Source organism: Orcinus orca, chromosome 13 (assembly GCF_937001465.1).
Source record: "Orcinus orca chromosome 13, mOrcOrc1.1, whole genome shotgun sequence".
NCBI lineage: Eukaryota > Metazoa > Chordata > Mammalia > Artiodactyla > Delphinidae > Orcinus > Orcinus orca.
The window spans coordinates 74,334,694-74,358,489 of record NC_064571.1 but is presented as its reverse complement, the minus strand read 5'-3'; positions in this window follow the sequence as shown (position 1 = coordinate 74,358,489).

Here is a 23,796-nt window from a genome sequence, read left to right as displayed (position 1 = left end):
ATGACTCTTACCTGGGGACAATTACATAAGGTAATCCATGTCAATGAGCTCACTACAGCACTTGAGCTGTATTCAGTATTGGTTGTATATTTTCCTATATTTGTAATAAAAAAAAAGGGAAGACTCTTGGAGTCAGTGTCCAGAATCCCATGAAAGGTTGGTGTTTCAGGATGCCCAGTGGAACAGCCCAACCTGTGCTTATCCATACCTATGGTCAGATGAGCCATAAGTATGCAAATTATGGCCATTGCAGGAGGAAATACAGAGCAAGGATCCCCTCCAAGTCAAATGCTCTACATGAGGAGCTGAAATTCTCCTATCTCTCAGTGTTTCATAGAGTGATGCAGAGGACCACTTGACTTGGCCTGTAAGGAAAGTCCTTGCTTTGTTCTTGAGGCCTGGAACCTGACAAACTGTACACATCACTTGGATCTCCAAGGGCAGCCTGGCTTGCAGAGATCAGTTTCCTAAGTAGATTATTTGACAACAAAGTATATGAAGAGCAAGCCAAACACGTGGAATGTTTACCAGGTGGAGACATCAGCTGCAATCTTCATGCTCTGCACTTGTGTCCCCAGCTCTGATCAGAGCAGAAGTCTCTCCTTCAGTCCCCTGGTCTGGGTAGCAGCCTTCTGAATCAGCAGCTCCCTCAGGAGGCAGACCAGATATAGGCATAGGTTGCACCCCAAGTTCATCCCTCAGAAATATCTTATCTGGCTTGTTTCTAAAGTTCTTCAAGGTTTCGTCTGTAGCTCACCTTACTTGTAATTGAGAGAAGTCGCTATAAACTTCCCCTAAGTCCTGCGCTGAGTCATACAGCAGTGATATTTTCCCTTGGTCACATGCTCCAGGATTCCGTCCACTCTTCATGGGAGCCCAACTCATGGAATGAAATCCTAGTGAGTCCCAGAATCAAGCTCATCGCACTTTTAATGGAAAAATCTTCCTGCCCTTGATACATTTTTACATAACAGGTGACAAGTCAGTGCCTCATTCTATGCCCCGCTACACATATATTTTGGCCACCAAATATGACCCAAGAATTTATTAAAGTTGGCCATTTTGCTGTAACCAGAGAAGTCATTGGATGTCAATAAAGCCAGCTTTACATTAGCAGAGGCACGCTAGTATAGAAGAACTCAAGTCTTCTGATCCCAATTCAGTGCTCCTTTCATTGTATGCAAAATGATGTAGAACTTCTTTCTAAGAACACATGTCCTGTAGGCTTAATTGCCATTCTGAAATCTGGACAATGTTTGGAATGGATGGTCTAACTTCTTTCAAAATGTTTGAATTATTCACATTAGCAACATGAAGCAAGACCACTAGACTCAACAGATGCTTCCTAGAGCTTTTTTTCCAGGAAAAAGGGTTGACTGGCTACTGTCATAGGCACCGGTCCCCAGTTCCCAGCTCATATTCTTACCTAGTGTCCTTCCCATCAAGAATTCTGTCTTTGGGACTTCCCCGGTGGCGCAGTGGTTGAGAGTCTGCCTGCTGATGCAGGGGACACGGGTTCATGCCCCGGTCTGGGAAGATCCCACATGCCACGGAGCGGCTGGGCCCGTGAGCCATGGCCGGGGAGGCTGCGTGTCTGGAGACTGTAAAAAAACAAAAAAAAAAAGAATTCTCTTTCACCTGTGCCTTTGGGACATTGGGGAGTGCCAGGGCTTCATTCATGGGGCAAATGGGTAATTGTTAAAGGACAGCATTATGGGGAGATTGCAAAAACCCAGATAGTCTAAGGCCCAGGGCTTTCTATTCAAAGTGGGGTTCTGGAAGATCTAGATTGGTGCCAAAGTGCAGAACAAGCCTGGAGATCACCTCCCTCAGGCTCAGCTTTGTTTTGAAGAAATGGCATTTCTCCCTCAGGTCAATCCTGAAACCCAGTTTAATCTAAGGGGAGCAACACGGGAGGGGGAAAAAAAAAGAAGATGAGAAAAACCGATAAATAGTAATAACAGGAAGCAGGAAAAGACAGGCCTGGATGTGCAATTCCTTTTGTGCCTGCTGAATGAACTCTGGTGGGGATGTGGAAAGAGAATTATCCTATTTATATATTGAAAGGAATTTTAAATATGCATAGGCAGGGAGAGCGGATCCACAGAGATTGAAATGCAAAACACAGTATGGTCTGAGCATCTCTCCTTCTATCTTCCAGTACCATTAGCAAGTTCCTTGCACCAATTTCTGGAAAGCTCCTTCTAAAACTCAGAGCCATCCTTCTCCTTACTCAGCATTTCTATCTTAGAAAAGCAATTCTATTTTTATAAAGAAATGGGCCTTCACTTGCAAAACACCTTGCAAATGCTTTCAGACAGAAACAGAGCTCACGTTTCTACACTGATGCACACACATGTCCAACCAACCCATTCACACACACACACGCACACACACATATACACACACATGCACGCCTCCTTCTGCACCACAATCTCCTGGCTGCTTGGCACTAAGGTGTTTTTTTTTTTAACATCTTTATTGGAGTACAATTGCTTTACAATGGTGTGTTAGTTTGTGTTTTATAGCAAAGTGAATCAGCTACATATATACATATATCCCCGTATCTCCTCCCTCTTGCGTCTCCCTCCCATTCTCCCTATCCCACCCCTCTAGGTGGTCACAAAGCACCAAGCTGATCTCCCTGTGCTATGCAGCTGCTTCCCACTAGCTACCTATTTTACATTTGGTAGTGTATATATGTCCATGCCACTCTCTCACTTCGTCCCAGCTTACCTTTCCCCCTCCCTGTGTCCTCAAGTCCATTCTCTACAACTGCGTCTTTGTTCCTGTTCTGCCCCTAGGTTCTTCATAACTTTTTTTTTTTTTAGATTCCATATATATGTATTAGCATATGGTATTTGTTTTCCTCTTTCTGATTTATGTCACTCTGTATGACAGACTCTAGGTCCATTCACCTCACTACAAATAACTCAATTTCATTTCTTTTTATGGCTGAGTAATATTCCATTGTATATATGTGCCACATCTTCTTTATCCATTCATCTGTTGATGGACACTTAGGCTGCTTCCATGTCCTGGCTATTGTAAATAGAGCTTCAATGAACATTGTGGTACATGACTCTTTTTGAATTATGGTTTTCTTCTGGTATATGCACAGTAGTGGGATTGCTGGGTCGCATGGTAGTTCTATTTTTAATTTTTTAAGGAACCTCCATACTGTTCTCCATAGTGGCTGTATCAATTTACATTCCCACCAAAAGGCACAAGGGTTTTAGATACTGTAGGTTCATAACATGCACATGGAAACAACTTTTCACGCTACTGTGCAGGGAGACACAGTAGTGTGGATTAAAGGCCATGGGAAATATCATCATTCAACTGATCACAATCACTTTGGGAACATGTAAAAGACAGAAAACTGGTCATATTTCTTCATTAATATACTTCATTCACATTGAGAAAACAATCTTTTATTCCACACAAATATCTCCTTCCTTACTAAATCTCCCCATTCACCATCCCCACCAAGCACACATTACCTCTCCTAAAACAGAAGGAGCTACTGTCCTCAGAGGCTTCACTGAGGACCAAATAAATAGAGTAGCTGCTGCTGGCTCCCCTACCATGGACCAACACACCTTAAGTTCCAAATCAAAGCTCTGAAAGAAAGAGGAATTACTAAATAAAAACAAGACCTTTAATCCATTTGGAGTTTATTTTTGTGTATGGTGTTAGGGAGTGTTCTATTTCATTCTTTTACATGTAGCTGTCCAGTTTTCCCAGTACCATTTATTGAAGAGGCTGTCTTTTCTCCATTGTATATCCTTGCCTCCTTTATCATAAATTAGGTGACCATATGGGCATGGGTTTATCTCTGGGCTTTCTATCCTGTTCCATTGATCTATATTTCTGTTATTGTGCCAGTATCATACAGTCTTGATTACCGCAGCTTTGTAGTATAGTCCGAAGTCAGGGAGCTTGATTCCTCCAGCTCCGTTTTTCTTTCTTAAGATTTCTTTGGCTATTTGGGGTCTTTTGTGTTTCCATACAAATTGTAAAATTTTTTGTTCTAATTCTGTGAAGAATGCCATTGGTAGTTTGATAGGGATTGCACCGAATCTGTAGATTGCTTTGGGTAGTACAGTCATTTTCACGATATTGATTCTTCCAATCCAAGAATATGGTGTATTTCTCCATCTGTTTATGTTATCTCTGATTTCTTTCATCAGTGTTTTATAGTTTTCTGAGTACAAGTCTTTTGCCTCCTTAGGTAGGTTGATTCCTAGGTACTTTATTATTTTTGTTGCAGTAGTAAATAGGATTGTTTCCTTAATTTCTCTTTCTGATCTTTTGTTGTTAGTGTATAGGAATGCCAGAGATTTCTATTCATTAATTTTGTATCCTACAACCTTACCAAATTCATTGATTAGTGCTAGTAGTTTTCTGGTGGCATCTTTAGGATTATTCTATGTATAATATCATGTCATCTGCAAACAATGACAGTTTTACTTCTTTTCCCATTTGTATTCCTTTTATTTCTTTTTCTTCTCTGATTGCCTTGGCTAGGACTTCCAAAACTATGTTGAATAAGAGTGGTGAGAGTGGACATCCTTGTCTTATTCCTCATCTTAGGGGAAATGCTTTCAGTCTTTCACCATTGAGTATGATGTTTGCTGTGGGTTTGTCATATATGGCTTTTATTATGTTGAGGTAGGTTCCTACTATGCCCATTTTTCTGGAGGGTTTTTACCATATATGGGTGTTGAATTTGTCAAAAGCTTTTTCTCGACCTATTGAGATGACCATATGGTTTTTATTCCTTAATTTGTTAATATGGTGTATCATATTGTTTGATTTGCATACAATGAAGAATCCTTGCATCCCTGGGATAAATCCCACTTGATCATGGTATATGATCCTTTTAATATGTTGCTGGATTCTGTTTCCTAGTATTTTGCTCAGGATTTTTGCATCTATGTTCATCAGTGATACTGGTCTATAATTTTCTTTTCTGTGTGATGTCTTTTTCTGGTTTTAATATCAGGGTGATGGTGGCTTTGTAGAATGAATTTGGGAGTGTTCCTCTGTCTGCAATTTCTTGGAATAGTATGAGAAGATCTGCGTTAGCTCTCCTCTAAATTTTTGATAGAATTTGCATGTGAAGCCATCTGGTCCTGGACTTTTTAAGACCAGACACTATAAAACTCTTAGAGGAAAACATAGGAAAAACACTCTTTGACATAAACCACAGCAATATCGTTTTTGACCCACCTCCTAGAGTAATGAAAATAAAATAAATAAATAAACAAATGGGACCTAATTAAACTTAAAAGCTCATGCACAGCAAAGGGGACCATAAACAAGATGAAAAGACAACCCTCAGAATGGGAGAAAATATTTTCAAATGAAACAACAGACAAAGGATTAATCTCCAAAACATACAAACAGCTCATGGAGCTCAATATCAAAAAAACAAACAATCCAATTAAAAAATGGGAAGAAGACCTAAATAGACATTTCACCAAATAAGACATACAGATGGCCAAGAGGCACATGAAAAGATACTCAACATCACTAATTATTAGAGAAATGCAAATCAAATCTACAATGAGGTATCACCTCACACTGGTCAGAATAGTCATCATCAAAAAATCTAGAAACAATAAATGCTGGAAAGGATGTGGTGAAAAGGGAACCCTCCTGCACTGTTGGTGGAAATGTAAATTGATACAACCACTATGGAGAGCAGTATGGAGGTTCCTTAAAAAACTAAAAATAGAACTACCATATGACCCAGCAATCCCACTACTGGGCATATACCCTGAGAAAACCAAATTCAAAAAGAGACATATACCACAATGTTCATTGCAGCACTATTTACAATAGCCAGGACATGGAAGCAAACTAAATGTCCATCAACAGATGAATGGATAAAGAGGATGTGGCACATATATACAATGGAATATTACTCAGCCATAAAAAGAAACGAAATTGAGTTATTTGTAGTGAGGTGGGTGGACCTAGAGTCTGTCATACAGAGTGAAGTATGTCAGAAAGAGAAAAACAAATACCGTATACTAACACATATATACGGAATCTAAAAAAACAACCAAAAAAATGGTACTGATGAACCTAGTGGCAGGGCAGGAATAAAGATGTAGACATAGAGAATGGACTTGAGGACATGGGGAGGGGAGGGGGTAGCTGGTGCGAAGTGAGAGTAGCATTGACGTATATACACTACCAAATGTAAAACAGTTAGTTAGTGGGAAGCAGCAGCATAGCACAGGGAGATCAGCTCGGTGCTTTGCAACCACCTAGAGGGGCGGGATAGGGAGGGTGTGAGGGAGACTCAAGAGGGAGGGGATATGGGGATATATGTATGCATATGGCTGATTCACTTTGTTGTACAACAAAAACTAACACAGTACAAGTGAAGCAATTATACTCCAATAAAGATCTATTAAAAAAAAAGAAAAGACCTTTTTCAATCATCTTAATTTTTCCCCACCCCCCAGTCTCTCCCTTTCTCACAAATTCATACAAAGTCCCTGGCCCTCTTCGGTTCTGTTGATTTACAGGATTTAGTCACTGACCTGGGTATTACTCTGGGAAAGCTGCCATTCTCTGGTTACTTACAGGAGAGGATATTTTGAAATTATGAAGATTGCTAATAGAAAGTCAAGACCTTCAGATTTTTATAACAGGCTTCCAGTAAATGATTAAAATATAGAGAAGAAAGGGAAGAGAAGGAGAGATGAATTGTGAGAGCACAATCAATACCTCAGTGTCAGCACTCTGTTTGTTGTGTGTGGCTTCTTCAAGTAGGAGGACATCTTGGACGAGTAGCTGTATAGCTTGACCATCCACCCAAGACCCAGGAAGAAGCCCTTTACCAAATTCCTGACCTACTTGCAGGCCCAGTCACATTCTGCAGGGTTTGCCTGGCTAATATATCTGTATCCTTTATGTTTAGTATCACTTCCTCTAGAAATCTCTCTCAGAATGCTTCCCTTTTTTTTTTTTTTTTTTTTTTTTTAATGCTTCCCTTTTGACGTTTGAGTCATTGCAGTTTGGAGGGAGAGGGCTTCAAGGATAGGAAAGATGACTAACTCCATACTGAGATCTGTGGGTTTTGTGATTTCTACGGAGAATCCAGGTGGTGAGATGTAGTGAACAGCTGGCTCTCTGGGCCTGGATATCAGGGCAGAAGGCTGGGTTCAGAAGCAACTGGGAAGCTACCAGCAAATGAACTGTCCTGAAGGCACTGGGTTGAGGGGAGTCCCCAGGTGTAGCCTAGGCTTGATGCATCCCTGGGCTGCCACCATGCAGAGGGGCGATATCAAACTCGGAGGAAAGAGATGAAGTCAGAGCTCTACGTGAAGGGTTTTCTGCAGGCCCAGATTCATGATACCAGGGTACCATCATACCTGGGCCTGATGATGAATCATCATCACTGTAATTACGTTAATGTAACATTTCTTACTGAGAATCCAGGAAAGTGCTTACATCTACACTAAGCTTTCATGCAATCAAACACTGAATTTTTTTTAAAGCCTGAAAATGGTATTAATGTGTGAAAAACACTTAAAAAAAAAACCCCACCAATATCTTGAGAACAACTGAGAAGAACGTTTCACCAGGCTGTCTACAGTTCATAGCTCCAGCCTGAGCACAGGCTTGTAAAGACATATAACAAAGGTGCCTCTCTCCCTGAGGAATAAGCACCTGAATCATCCACTGCCTTCAAGTGTGGCACCTACCAAAAAACAACTCTCCCTTTGATTGCCACAAAATGCTCACATTTCCTTAGTGTTGATTTGCAGGTGAGAGGCTGAGGGAGCCCAGAACCAGGTCTCCAATTAGGCCTCATTATCACTAACCAACAATGGACCAGTGGAGGGACCGAATGAAAACTCTAACAGCCATCTCTCTGGGTGCTTTGATGTCCACATCTTCCATCTTCCTTGCAGCCTTCCTTGATGCTATTTAGGCTGGGCTCATAATGTTAGGGGATCTCTTTTCCAATGGAAGCAGAACTATAGTTTGGCAAAAAATAAAACCATGGTCCAGTTAGATAAAGGGAAGCTATGTATGCCTTAAGCCTCCTCCCCCTAATTTCCATTTATAAGGACACTTGTAGAGCCTTGAAGGCATCTGCTTCTGAGTTCTGTGTCTGATAGTGCTATCATAACCTGCTTTAACCTTTTACATGCCGTTGGCCTACCTGTGGCTTTCCATGCTGATCATTTTCCATGGTCCAGATTAAGGACCACCTCTCTCATGATGGCTGATGGTGCCAGTGAACTGACACCACCCTGACACAAATGGGAACCTTCCTAGACCCTTCCCTTGGTCTCACATCTAGGTACCATGTATGTCCAGGAGAGTGCCACCCTTGGCACATCACCCATAGCCCACCCCATGCGAGCTCAGAGCCCCATCCTTTCTTATCAGAATTTGAAATTTCTTTGTCTTAGTTAATTCTCCCTCTAATCCTTATCACATACAGAAAGCAGAATGAGCTTTCTACAATGAGTGTCTGACTTTTCCATTCTTCTGTTAAAAACTCTTTAGCCCCATCACTGCTTTCCCATGCATACAGGAGGAAGTCCAAGCTCCTGCCCATGGCTTACAAGGTCTCCATGATCTGTTCCCTCTCTGCTTTGCCAGATGTAACCCCTGTGCAGGACAAAGTGTGTCAGACAACTAAGGAGATGATTTTATTCAGGCTATTGCAATAGGAAGAACGAATGAGGAACATATCAAAGAACAGGAAGGGGCTTTGAATTTGATAATAGACAGGTAAACCAGGGAGTCATGGGCAAGTCCTATGGAAGTTATGAAGAAGAACTGAGATGGGCCTATCTAGGAATATGTGAGATCACAGTGATTGTTTTTGTGGTTAGATTTTCTTGGAACACAAAAGGGTGAGGAGACTTCCTAAAAGCTATCTCCAGGAGCACAGGACTCAAGTAAAGTTCAGCATTGTCATCTCATTTCACTCCACCACTCTGACTTCTAGCCATAGACACACTCACCTGAGCTGTTTTCACACCCCTGGGACAGAGCTCAATCTGCTCTCTATGAATGGAAAGCCCTTCTCTGTCTTCTATGCCTGAACAACTTTCAAGATTCAGTTCAAGATCAGTTACTTTCTCCATAAAATCTTAATCAGGACCCACTTTGTTGTTATAAGGATTAAACAGAGTGATGTAAGTGAAGTCCTTTGCATGGGGCACCCGGTAAGCACTGAAGAAACACAGACTTATAAACACCTTTCCTGGCTGGGCCATGCAGGTGGAGCTGCCCCCACTGTACCCCACTCAAAACATCTGTCTTCACACCTGAGACACTAGGACTCAGTTGTTGCCATGAGCTCCTCCTCATGCTGTTTATTCATGCTTTTAACAAACATTTATTAATCCTCACTGGGGCTACAGCAGTGAACAAGACAGTCTCACTGCCAGCCCGTACGGAGATAACAGCCCCTGAGGCTACATATGAGTAAGTAAATAACTGCAATTTGGAGGGGTGCAAGCACAAGGAGGCTACTAGGTATGCATGCTCTGGGGGTTAAAAGTAGACCTCTGACCCAGACCGGGGCTGGGTGCACACAGGTTTCTGGGAGGAAGTGATGGCTAAGCTTAGATGAGGGGGAAACTGTTCAAAACATAATTTGTAAAAGATGTAGACCCTGGAATGAGAGAGGGAGGAAGGAAGGGGAAATGCCTCACTTAAGGCAAGATAACTGGTCATCCCTTTCTTTGCCTTCCTAGTCTACACATACACACACACACACACACACACACACACACACACACACACACTAACACTCTGTCACACACAGGAACATGCAGACACTTCCCTCATGGCTTATCTCTGTTCTGCCTATAAGCGTCAAGGTGTGAAGAATGAACCTTTTATCCTACACCTTGGATGGACTGTCTGTGTCTGAATTTTTTGTCTTGGTGCTGATAGGAATCTAAGTTATTAACCCTGATAAGCACCCTTTAATTTTTTTTCCTTAGAAGTTAAGTGGGACTAAGACTCTACTTAGAGGAAGAGCTGGGGGAAGAGAGTAAGGAGGTCACGTGATAAGCACTCAATAACCATTTCCTTCACTTGTTCCAGAGCCAAACCTTTCTAGCAGCAAGTGTGATGAATTTGTGCACTGTGTGTATAGTAGTAACACTAGATATTGCCAGGAAAAAAACAATGTTTTGGAAAGCTTGTTCCAGGCAACATGCATGGGGATAAACCCCTGGGAGTCCAGAGTGTTGGGAGCAGGGCTGCTGGTGAGTAAGTGGGGGAGGTGGAGACCAGGGCCAAAGAATGAGTGAGGGGCTGCCAGCAAAGGCCCAAAATGCCTCTCTGGGAGAACTGAATTCATTAACTTCAACTTTGAGTCCTCATCCGTTTTCTGCACTGAGGGACTGCTGTAGATGGGCCACTTAGTGATAACACTCACAATACCTGCGGTTGGCTAGGGACGTGGCTGTTTGTATGAGATACCACCCTTAGCCACTAAGATCTCTCTGTGTGCTCTGCTTCACCAGCCGTCTACCATCAGCCCCTGCAGACACACCGTGGGCACTCATCACCAGCCCAGAAACTCCATTCACTGTGAAGCTCAGGTCAGCCCATTGCTCCACTGCCTCTGCAAAAGGCTGTTCCAGGGCCAAGGATGCACAGGGAATTGTTAAGGATCTATAAAGGAGTTGAGAAAAAAATACGGTGTAACCAGAAGAGCCCTTGAGAGCCAAGATCAGCTTTATATTTTGCAGGGTCCAGTGAAAAATGAAAACATGGAGTTCCTTGTTCAAAAATTATTAGCAATTTCAAGATGGCAACAGCAAAGCATGAATCCAAGCCTAGGACCCTTCGGATCGCAGGGCCCTGTTTGACTGCACAGGTTGGACAAAGTCAGACCAGCTGAGAGGTCATAATATCCAAACCCCTTATTTTATGAGTGAGAAAATTAAAGACCAGAAGTGGAAAGCATTCTCTTGTTCCAGTCCCATGCAATTTCATGCAGTAGGAGGCCTCCACACTGGGGTTCCTTAGTCATGAACTGTTCATTTACCAGTTGCACAACCCCAGACAAATTATGTACTCTCTTTCTCCCTCAGTCTCCTCACCTGTAAAATGGGGGTAATAACAGTACAGACCTCAAAGATTATTCATTAGAATTAAACACAGTAAAGAGGCAGAGAATTCAGAACAGTACATGAGCTATAGTAGCTCCCAATAAACGATCACAATTTTAAATATTGGTAATAGCAGTAGTAATGATTGTAGTATTTCAGTAAGCTCCTCCTTTTGTCTCCTTTGAGTGGCTTTCCTTTTCTGTATCAAGGAGGGGACAACTTTGCCAACACTGACTGTGAGCCACCTCACCATGGTCATAGTTGTAGGGCAGAGGTCCCCAACCCCCGGGCCACAGACTGGTGCTGGTCCGAGGCCTGTAAGGAACCGGGCCGCACAGCAAGAGGTGAGCAGCAGGCAAGCGAGCGAAGCTTCCTCTGCTGCTGCCCATCGCTTCCCATCGCTCGCATTACTGCCTGAACCCTCCCCTCCACCCCCCAACCCCACCCCCGTCCGTGGAAAAACTGTCTTCCACGAAACCGGTCCCTGGTGCCAAAAAGGTTGGGGACCACTGCTGTAGGAATTAGGGCTATAATTCCTACAGAGAAAGGCTAGACTCTTATAAAAAGCTGACTCCAGCAGTCCTGCTCCTGGGACCCTGCAGCATTTACTCCCATCAAAGACTGGGCTGTCTTAAAAAAGAAGGAAATCCTGCCATCTGTGACAACATGAATGGACCTGGAGGGCATTATGCTGAGTGAAATAAGCCAGACATAGAAAGAGACATACTTTATGATCTCAGTTATATGTGGAATCTAAAATAGTCAAACTCATAGAAGCAGAGAATAGAATGGTGGTTACCGGGAAATGGGGAGATAATGCTTAATGATACAAAGTTTCAGTTATGCAGGATAAATAACTTCTGGAGATCTACTATACAGCACAATGCCTATGGCTAACAGTGGTGTATTGTATACTTACAATTTCCTAGGAAGGTAGATCTTAAGTGTTCTTCACCACAAAATAATAATAAATAATAATAATAATAATAAAGGGGATGGAAGGAGACTTTGGGAGGTAATGGGTATATTTCTGGCCTTGATGGTGGTGATGGTTTCACAGGTGCGTACTTATTCCCAAACTCATCGAGCGGTATACATTAAATGTGTATCGCTTTTTATATGTCAATCATATCTCAGTAAAGTGGTTTAAAAAAGTAAAGCTCCTAGTAGATTAAAAGAAAAAAAAAAGATAGGGCTGAGCTGCATAAAGGTAAGGCTTCTCAAACTGCTTTCATCTACATAACAGCAGGATGTCCAGGAGTGCTTGCCAAAAGCTCACATTTCTAAATCCCAACTCAGACCCAATAAATCAGAATCTCCCAGGGTGGGATCTAGGAATCCAGTCTAACAAGAACCTCTAGAAATTCTTATTTCACACCAAAGGGCAAGAACCACTGTCCAAGGCCAGCTGCAGGTGCACGGCCATCAGCGAGCCCTCCGGCGCGTGGTGCCTGCATGGAGCGTGGCATCTGCCTCACTCCTTCAGGCTGTCTAGCCCCATGGTAATCTTGCATGGGGAGGGCACCCAGCAGCCACCAATTAGAGCATGTTGGTTGGCTGTCAGATGGTTCACCACACACATCTCACATCTAACACACAAGGAAGGCCAACTGCTGTGCCAGCTGGTCAGGTTGTTCCATCTGGGCCTGGTCCAGGGAGACTCTGGCTGGGGTCCTGAGAGTGACCCAGAGAGGAAAAGCATGTCACCACCCACAGTGTCTTGCTCTTTGCAGCCTCCAACTGTGGGACACCTCTCCCAATTCTGGAATTTACTCAAGCCTCACAGCTTACTGCTAAAGCTCGAGCTATATAAAAAAAGAACGAGGGGCATTTTAAGCCTCACTTTAAACAGACTTCAGAAGGATAAGGGGGTCAAAAGGTACAACCTTCCAGTTATAAGATAAATAAGTTCTGGGGATGTAATGTACAGCACAGTGATTACAGTTTAACGATACTGTTTTGTATATCTGAATGTTGCTAAAAGAGTAGGTCTTAAAAGCTCTCAACACACACACAAAAGTGTAATTATGTGAGATGACGGATGTTAACTAGATTTATTGTGGTGATGATTTAGCAATGTATAGATATATCAAATCATTATGCTGTGCACTTTGACTAATACAATGTTATATGTCAATTATATCTCAATAAAACTGAAAAAAAAGTCTTCCACCAGATGCACAAGGTCATAAATTGCTTTAATATGATAAGTTATCTGGTGGTTCTTTATACCAACTATACCAAGCAAATGGCAAACATTCCTCACTACTCAGGGTAGCCTGCCTGGCCCTTTCTGTCTGTCAATTGGGGAAAGAGAAAGAAATCCATTTGAAACCAGGCTCTGGTCATCATGGGGATGGCGGGTGTTGCTTTACCATCCTGAATTAAATTCTCCTCTCCCCAGCACTCAAATTTACCTTCTTTCAAAGCACATAATTTGCACTTTTAATTTATACCTTTGTCAGAAACTAAAGCTGACTTGCTCACTTTTTTTGGCTGGCATCTCTAATGGCCCCAAACTCTGCTGCATTTACAAGGAAAGCACAGGAGGAGCTTGGGGATGTCCCAGCACACCCTGCAGGAAAGGGAGCAGCATTCTGAGGAAGTGAGGCGTGTGACCCTGGGGGACCCTCATGGGGCTCTGGATGCCTAGGTGTCTGCTTCAGGACATCTTGAGAGTTAACATCAACTCAGCAAGACTCCCTAAAAGCAGATCCAAGCTTGTGCCCACTACTCATCCACAACACAGCCCCCTGTGTGGCTCAGAGCCACTCCTATAATCCCCTGCACTACATCCACCTGCATCAAATCTTCCCTGTGGACCATGGAGGCAGCCAACATATACATTTATGAAAATAAGCACAGCATGAGAAAAGAAAAATCATAGGCCCACTTTCCCCAAAGCTTTATTTTTCATTATTTTGGCTCACAGTGCTTCTTACCAAGTTTTGTTTGTTTGTTTGTTTTATATTTTTATCTACTGTATTATGCTACCACTACCATATAAGCTTCATGAGGGAAGGACTATGATTTGTTTTGTTCGTAAAACATACAGGTGCTTAAAATGTGGTTATTAAATGAGAGAATGAAGGAATGAGCTCACTTAACCTAACCCAGTCTTGATGGACACCCCTCCCACGAGTGATATCATATGCTACCTAGTTCATAAAGAATATTTAACAAAGACTTGGGGGATAAAGAAGTTTGTTGAAATTATTCTTTTTTAAAAAGTCAAAATATACATAAGCCCATTACTTTAATTGTTTGTTCCAATAAAGAGAAAGGCAACAGTCTAAAAAATAAACATAACCAGAAAAAGAAATAAATATAACAACAAAAAAACTCCTAGAAGAAAACATGGGTGGTAAGCTCCTTGACACCTGCCTTGGCAATGATTTTTTAGACTTGACACCAAAAGCAAAGTCATCAAAAGCAAAAATAAACAAGTTGGACTACGTCAAACTAAAAAGCTTCTTTGTACAGCAAAGGATAACAAAATGAACAATCTAATTTAACAATGAACAAACAATCTAATTTAAAAATGGGCAGAGGATCTGAATAGACATTTTTTCAAAGAAGACATACAGATGGCCAATAGGTACATGAAAACATGCTCAACATCACTAATTATCATGGAAATGCAAATTCAAACCACATATCACCTTTCACCTGTTAGAATGGCTGTTATCAAAAATGCAAGAAATAGCAAGTGTTAGCGAGGATGTGGTGAGAAGGGAACCCCCAGGCACTGCTGATAGGAATTTAAATTGGTGCAACCCCTACAGAAAACAGTATGGATGTTCTTTAAAAAAATAAAAAAAGAACTATTATATGACCCAGCAATTCCACTTCTGGGTATTCATCCAAAGAAAACAAAAACACTAACTTGAAAAGATATATGCACTCCTAGGTTCGATGCAGAATCATTTACAATACCAAGACATGGCAACAACCTAAGTGTCCACCAAGGATGAATGAATAAAGAAAATGTGGTATGTACACGTACACACACACACACACACACACACACACACAGGAATACTATGCAGTCATGAAAAAGAAGGAACTCTTATCATTTGCAACAACACACATGGACCTTGAGGGCATTATGCTAAGTGAAATAAGTCAGATGGAGAAAGAAAAATACCACATAATCTCCTTATGCGTGGAAACAAAGAAAAGCACATGAGGGACAAGTGGCAATGCTCAGAGAAAGAAGACACAAGGTCAGGAGAGATGTGCTGAATGTGGATGGGTCTTGGAAGGAGGTTAGCTCCTAAGTCATTAATTGAGAAGAAGACATCCTCTCTTCTGAGAAGACTTCCTGACCTTACAGGCTGGCAGTCCACATAGTCTTTTATTTTTTTTTAACTGTTTTTTTTAAATTTATTTGTTTTTATTTATTTATTTTTGGCTGTGTTGGGTCTTTGTTGCTGCACATGGGCTCTCTCTAGTTGCAGCGAGGGGGTCCTACTCTTCATTGCAGTGCATGGGCTTCTCATTGTGGTGGCTTCTCTTTTTGTGGAGCATGGGCTCTAGGCACGTGGGCTTCAGTAGTTGTGGCACAAGGGCTCAGTAGTTGTGGTGCACAGGCTTTGTTGCTCCACAGCATGTGGGATCTTCCTGGACCAGGGCTCGAACCCATGTCCCCTGCACTGGCAGGCAGATTCTTAACCACAGGGAAGTCCCCACATAGTCTTAAAGACATTGCCAATCATGGTACTTGTCACAAGATATTTTAGCACCTGTGTACTTGCCCATGCACTTTTGAAAGACTATGTTTTATTTGCCTCTGAATCCTTGGGCTCCAGCACACAGTAAGTTCTCATTAAATGTCGGCCGAACAAATGTTGGCTGAACATGAGTTGGCAGGCTTTTCTGGGTGGAAGGAATGGATTGAACAAAGACTCGTGGCAAGGAACAGTGTAAGCAGACAAGGAATGCATGTTTGTTTGTTGCTAAAAAAACTGGAGCTCTGGACGATTCAATGTTATAGTGACAAATGCACCTAAGTTAGTGGTCTAAGCAAAGAGCTGCATTAAGAAACCATCCCTTCCAGCCTAAAGCTACCTTTGTTGCTGCACCCAGATCATTAATAAAGGCATTGCTGTTTCCTCAGTAGTTTTGTGGAAAAATGAGTACCTGTGTCTTCATCTCCCTCCCTGGCGCTTTCCCTACAGGTTGAAAAACAAGAGGGTTCCAGCTACAGGGAGGGGAAGCAAGATCCCACTTCAGATAACGAGATTCTTGGACGCATGTACACACCCTCGGTGAGTAAGAAATACCATCAGAATGTCAGGTCAGGGATGGGGTGGTCATGGCACCAGCTCTTCCTCCCGCTCGCTCTTCCTCACAGGATTTCCAGAAGCAAAAGACTCTTGTGCTTTCTAACAATAATCTAAACCAGAGGCATCTGCTTTCATCTTTCTCAGCTGAAAGGCCTTTTAAGCTCCCCACTGTTTGTTTTGGTTTATTACTGAAAGGCTAAAACTATAAAAAAAAAAAAGTATTGTTGTGGGTATTTTCCAGTTGAGATGAAATATTTAACAAGGGTGAGGTGGGGAGGAGGAAGTTTGCTGAAAATACCATCTTTTAAAGGTCAAAAAATGCATAAACCCATTACTTTAATATTGTTTGTTCCCACGAGAGACAAAGTGTTTGGAGCCCTCCCCGCTGCTTCCTCCCCCCAGACTTCTATGCACAAATGCACACACATTTCAGGTCCATCCTCCAAAAGCACAGCTATGATCTTCTTACAGTTCTGCTTAGACTCTTCCTTGGCTCCACCCAGCCAAGAAAATGAGATATAGTCTCCTAGTGCCGCAGGAAAATCCTACCACAATCTAGCTTGAACTAGTTGTGTATGCTCACAGCCCACAGGGTCCTCCCAGCCCCTCTCCATTTCAGCCTATCAAAAAGATATATCCATGCATATATTTTCAATGTATGGTTTTACCTCTCTGTGTCATAGAATCATGACAGTCTCTGAAATAATCTCTGTGCCTCTCCCTTCTCATCCATGGTGACACATCAAAACCTGACCCAAACTTTCCATACTTAGCGCAAGTTCGCCTCTTCCAAGATGTCTCCCCATCGCCCCAGTTAGAGCCCTCATAGAGGCACGTGGCCATGCTGGGCATCTTCTCAGGGATCAACTTCACTTTCAGGTTGTGACTTTCCCAAGAGCAGGGGCCAGGATCTATATAACTTTGTGTCCCCCACCAAACACAATGCCTCCGCCTAGCCAGTGCTCTGTATTTTCTGAATGACTGAATTAATGAAGAAAGAAGCCAGCCCCTTCCTCTCTGCAGTATTTACTCCACTATTTGTGCAAAAATTAAATTCTTAGAACATGCCAAAGCACTCTACATAATGGATGCTTCTTCTGATTGGATTATAATTAAAATAAGATTTTTTTTTTTTGGTAACAACATAGTTACCTCGATTGGCAGAGGGAGATGGCAGATGTAATGGATAATTGATGAACAGTTTGAATGTTGCCATAATGTATATCCTATTATGTTTCCTGTTTCAAAAGACAGCTTTAGGGGCTTCCCTGGTGGCTCAGTGGTTAAGAATCTGCCTGCCAATGCAGGGGACACAGGTTCGAGCCCTGGTCCGGGAAGATCCCACATGCTGCGGAGCAACTAAGCCCGTGCACCACAACTACTGAGCCTGCGCTTTACAGCCCGCAAGCCTCAACTACTGAAGCCTGCGCACCTAGAGCCCATGCTCTGCAACAAGAGAAGCCACCACAATGAGAAGCCTGCGCACCACAACAAAGAGCAGCCCCGGCTCTCAGCAACTAGAGAAAACCCACGTGCAGCAGCAAAGACCCAATGCAGCCAAAAATTAAATAAATGAATAAATAAATAAAATTTTTTAAAAAAGACAGCTTTAGAGGAGCATCCCAAGAACCTGTTGTTGAATTATCATCCCCAAGTATAGCCGGATTATACAGCATGAGAAAGCTGGAAAATTTAAAGAGCTGACAGCGGAGGAGGGAACAGAATAGGAAGACCGCGGGGCTGAAAGAATGGGGCAGTTCATTAGGAGGCTGCAGAGTGGCATGACGCTGGGTCCTAAGTAGCCTGAGAGGCAAGGGCTGCTCCGCACACATTCTAGACAAGCATCGTCCAGTACAGTAACCATCAAGCAAATGCAGCTATTGAGCACTTGAAATGTGGGTGAACTAGTATGTGTTGTAAGTACAATAAAATCCATGCTGGATTTTAAAGATTTAATATGAAAAAAAAATGTAAGCTATCTGGGGCTTCCCTGGTGGCGCAGTGGTTGACAGTCCGCCTGCCGATGCAGGCGACGCAGGTTTGTGCTCCGGTCCAGGAAGATCCCACATGCCGCAGAGCGGCTGGGCCTGTGAGCCATGGCTGCTGAGCCTGCGCGTCCGGAGCCTGTGCTCCGCAACAAGAGAGGCCACAACAGTGAGAGGCCCGCATACCGCAAAAAAAAAAAAAAAAAATAAGCTATCTAATTAATGATTTTTATAACTATTGCACATTGAAGTGATAAGACGTTGGATATATTGGGCTAAATAAAACATATTATTAATATTAAATTCAACTGTTTCTTTTTATTTTTTAATGTGGTTACTAGAAAATTTAATATTACATATGGGGCTAGAGTTTGTGGCTTGGATATTTCTAATGAACAGCACAGTTCTAGACTAAGTTTTCTAGACTAAGTAGGATGTCAGTCTTCTCACCCCCAAGAAGAAAAAAGAGCATCAATCACATTCAAAAAAAAAAAAAAAAAAAAAAAACAGAAGAAGAAGAAGAAAAAACAAAGCAGGTACCAGAGCTGGCAACTTCGTGGTAGGAGAAGAGTCATTTTCTGTCCAGACGTCCATACAAATTTTTGCAGAGCTCCAAGGCCTGGGACTGCATCTGAGTGTAAAGAGTAATAAATTAACAGTATAACTATTACCATGGCCTCAGGATAGCTGACCATCCTAAGCCCCAAGCAGGAAAAACACCAAGAAGTAATTGTCATATTTGGATGTGGGAATAAAAAAAAAAAGAGGTTCTTTAAAAAGGAGCTGTTATGCTTTAACTTGTATTTTTTCTATCTTTGCAGGGCTCATTCCTATTAATGGTTTATTTAACCTGATGTTCCTAAATGGGCTGGTAAGTGTGGCTTAGCTGATTCTTTATCAGCTTTGGGTACCATTCACTGTAATAATTAGGTCTAATTTCTTACCAAAAAAAGTCTTAAGATTAACGTATAACCAAAGGAGTCTTTGAAATCAGTAACTTTGACCATCACTTTACTTCTTCAACCTGAGTAAACTGAGATGTGGCATAGCAACCTGTCAAGGGCCACATGCAATCCTGGTAGGGGTTGGGGTGGGAGGATGGGAACAACAGTTTGAATTTGAGTATTTCTAGTGTCAACAGAAATCTCTTTGCTATAATTGGCTTAGTCCCCAGTTGAAGTTATGCTTATCCAAAATCTTAGGTGGTATATTAGTTATCTACTACTGTGTAACAATCTACCCCATAACTTAGCAGCTTAAAACAACACAGTGTATTATCTCAGTGTCTGTGAGTCAGTAATCCAGGTGTGGTTTAGCCAGATCTTCCATCCCAAAGTCTCTCACAAGGCTGTAATCAACATCAGCCAAGGCTGCAGTCACCTGAAAGTTCAACCAGGGCACAGTCTGCTTCCAAGCTCACTCACGCAGTAAATACTTTCATGTATGTATATATGTGTGTTGCAGAGATAAATTCTCATAAATACCGCTATTGCTTTTTCTATTAACTGGACAAATGACTTACCCTGCATTTATATCTGCTCACCACTCTTCTACCTTCTTTCTCTGCTCCCACCCCCTCCCCACAAAGAGTAAAAATAAATTTACCCTTGATTAAAAGACCTGTAATCAAGGGTAAATTTATTTCACAAAAGGCTGTCAGCAGCTTATGTAGAACCAACTTCCCTGTATCACATGTAAGTTCTACCAAAAAATGGCTTGTAATGCAATTCTTTGTGAGTTTTCACTTGCAGCTGTACTAACAGATGAAAGATCAAAGAGGGAGCAGTCCCTTGCACAGCCGAATGCCAGTGGCTTCTCAAAACTAAGCCATCACTCTCTCAACAAACAGGCGTCCACCCTTCTGCCCACCAATTCATCTCACCCAAGAGACCACCTGAAGAGCAACTGGACTGAAGGTGAAGCTGCAGCTTTTCAAATAACAAGGAAAGGCAAAAGCCTCTTATGACAGGATGTGTTTCATTCCTCCCATATTTTCTGTTTGTTGAGGCTCATCAATCCCCCACCTGCACCAGCCAATGGACTGTGAGGGTGGGGGTGAGAAATCGCGGAGAGAAAAACACTCAGGGCAGATATTCTGCAGCTTGGCACCTCCCCTGGCAGGTGCAGCAGGGCTGCTCATAGAGGTCTGGGGCGCCAGGGCTTGTGAAGTCTCCCTTCTCCCTCGCTGACCCCACTCTGGCCCCTTTGTCCAATCCTGAGGGGACTCCAGTCAACATTTTCAGTCCCCTGCCAATGGCTTTAACATCATAATTGAGTTTTACTGCAAACCTCTTTTTATATTTTGTTTATTTCCAAAACCTGCCTATTGTTTCTCTACCTAATTAAACAGCAGACCTGACCATCACATGTAACCATTTACTGATGACTCAGATATCAAACAACAATGACCTCAAGACCACTGAGTGTGTGTCTGCTTGTTCTCGGTCAAAATGGCCCTAGATCTTTGTGCCTTTAAGTTCATGTACCATTTCCTATAGATTTGCTCTCTCTTCCCTCAAAACTAGGCTTTGACAACCATTTTTACATACGGTTAACCTGCCTGGCTGGAATTCTCTCCTGTATGCAAATCGAAGCACATACACTCATATTCCTCTCTAATGCAGGGCTTCTCATCCAATGGGGGCTGGGGGAGAAAAATACAAAACAAAATATAACATCTATGCAAAATGAGTTACAATGTTCTGATTACAGAGCTCAAGCTCTCTCTCATGAGTTCAATGCATCATTTTTACCTTCAGTATTAGTTTGCATAGATCCAGTTTAACAGCCTAATAGCTACAAAGAATTGTGAACTCTGGGTAAGTGATTAAAGTCCAATTTATGCCTTAACTTTTATACATGTGTAATAGAAGTTTGGTGTGTGTGTGTGTGTTTGCACATTATGTTTTCCCTGAACATCACCCACTCCATCATCTGGTGTAGAAATACTGAAGACATTATTGACTCATCATTCTTCTTTACTCCTCACATCTGATCAGTCACCAAGTCCTTATAATTCCACTTAAAATATTTCTCAAATCCATCTCCTCTTATGCGTTCCATTGGCTATTTTTATGTGTAACAGTTTGCTAGGGCTGCCGTGATGATTGATTTTATGTGTCAACATGATTGTGCCATGAGGTGCCCAGATATTTTGGCCAAAAATTACTCTGGGTGTGTCTGTGAGAGCATTTTCGGATGAGATTCACCTTTGAATCAGTAGACCAAGTAGAGCGGATTGCCTCCCTAATGAGCGGCTCTAACCCAATCAGCTGAAGGCCTGAATAGAACAGAAAGCCTGACCCTTTCTCAAGTAAGAGGAAACTCCTCCTACCTGACTGCCTGAGCTGGGACATCAGTCTTTTCCTACTTTTGACTTTGAACTAAAACATTGGCTCTTCTTGAGTCTCAAGCCTGCTGGCTTTGGGAACTTTTATCATCTGCTCTCCTGGTTCTCAGGCTTTTTTATACAGACTGTAACTACACCATCATCCCTCCTGGGTCTCCAGCTTAGTCTCCATAATTATGTGAGCCAATTCCTTACAATAAATCGATAGATAAACAAACATTCAGACAGACATACCCTGTTGGTTCTGTTTCTCTGGAGAAATCTGACTAATACAGATGCCATAACAAAATACCACAGATTGTGTGGCTTAAGCAACAGAAATTTATTTTCTCACAGTTCTGGAGGCTGAAAGCCCAAGATCAAGGTATCAGCAGGTTTGGTTTCTCCTGAGGCCTCTCTCTTTTGCTCACAGATGACTGCCTTCTCCCTGTGTCCTCACACGGCCTTTTTTCTGAGCATGAACATCCCTGGTGTATATCTTGTGTCCTAACCTCGTCTTCTTCTAAAGACACGTCAGATTGCATTGAAACCCACCCTGACAGCCTCATTTTAAGTTAATTACCTATTTAAAGGATCTATCTCCAAATCCAGTTACATTCTGAGGTTCTAGGATTTAGGGCTTCAACCTAAGAATTTTCGGGAGACACAAGTCCATAACTCCATGGCTATTGTCTTAGTTTATGGAAATACTCTTTTATCATCCTCTCCTTCCTCCTGCCACCTTCCAATCCATCGACAATTGTTAAAGTACTCTTTCTAAAATCCAAATATGATCATGCATTATCTATTTTATTTGGTCTTGTAAGTTCTTAATGTTTCATTGCTCGTAAGACACAGCTTAAAGTCTTTAGCCAGAAAATATCAAGGTCTTCTGGGTCTCACCCTTAACTACCCCATTCTAGTATCATCTCTCATCATTCGTCCTCATTTGCCCAACACCCTATTTGTAGCCATCCCAGAAAACTCTGCAGAGATCATTCATCTTTGTGTTCAACCCAGAGGCTTTTTTAACTGTATCCTTTGAAATGTGCAGCCTTCCTGAGCACATGCCCTCTGGCCATGGCTACATAATTATCAGTGGATCTGAATCTTCCTTTCCAGACAGAATAAAACTTCAATACTACTTTGTGTCCAAATAAAAAACATATTAATTAGTTAACCCATTAACTATTTTCTGGGTACCTGCTTTAGATCCAGCCCTTTCCTAGGGACCAAACTTCCCAGTCTACCTTGGGAGGTGAGAAATGTACATGTCATAAAAGAACTAACAATACAATCTATACTCTCTTGGCCTTCTCCCAAAGATGGCCAACAGAGATAACTCATCTATATCTATTGCTAAGGATTTGGTACAATCAATGGTTTAAAATAAACGGAAACACAGTGTCTAGCAGAATAGCAACTTTTCTTCTGGCATAACATATACAACAAACCAGTAATAGCCAGCTCCTCTAGTCCACGATTTGCTGCCTAGAAATACTCATAACCAGAAATAACATAAGTGTGACAGTCTAAAGACTCAGACCATCTATCAGTACAGTGATTTCAAAAGCTTAGTGTAGGTGGATTTATAAGACCAATAAGCCACCACTGCCATTATCTATAATAAAGTAATATAGACCCCAAGGAAGCCTGGGTAGCTGAGAACACTGTGTGCACATGGTTGTGTGGGTAGGGGTGATGTGCTTGGGGGCTACCCATTAGCTCTACACACTGAGACTTCCAGTACAACTTCAATACCTTAAGTTAAATTGGGCAGTTAAATGCCATCAGGCAATTTCTCCTTCCCTATCAAAACAATAAGCCACAGTATCACTATTGTTAATTATCTGAACAAGCTGCTTACATAGAAAAATAATGCCATCACAAAAGAGATCCACAATGCCTTCATTGGATTTCCAATTTAAATTTTTTAAGATGTTCAGGTCAGATGAGTAACATTTCACCAAAAGGAAACAGTCTTTTCTGAGTCTTAACTGACCTAAATAGAACAAGCACAGGGAAGGGGATCAATGGGGACAAAATATGCAAGAAGATTTGAAGAGGTGCTGTTGGTTGGC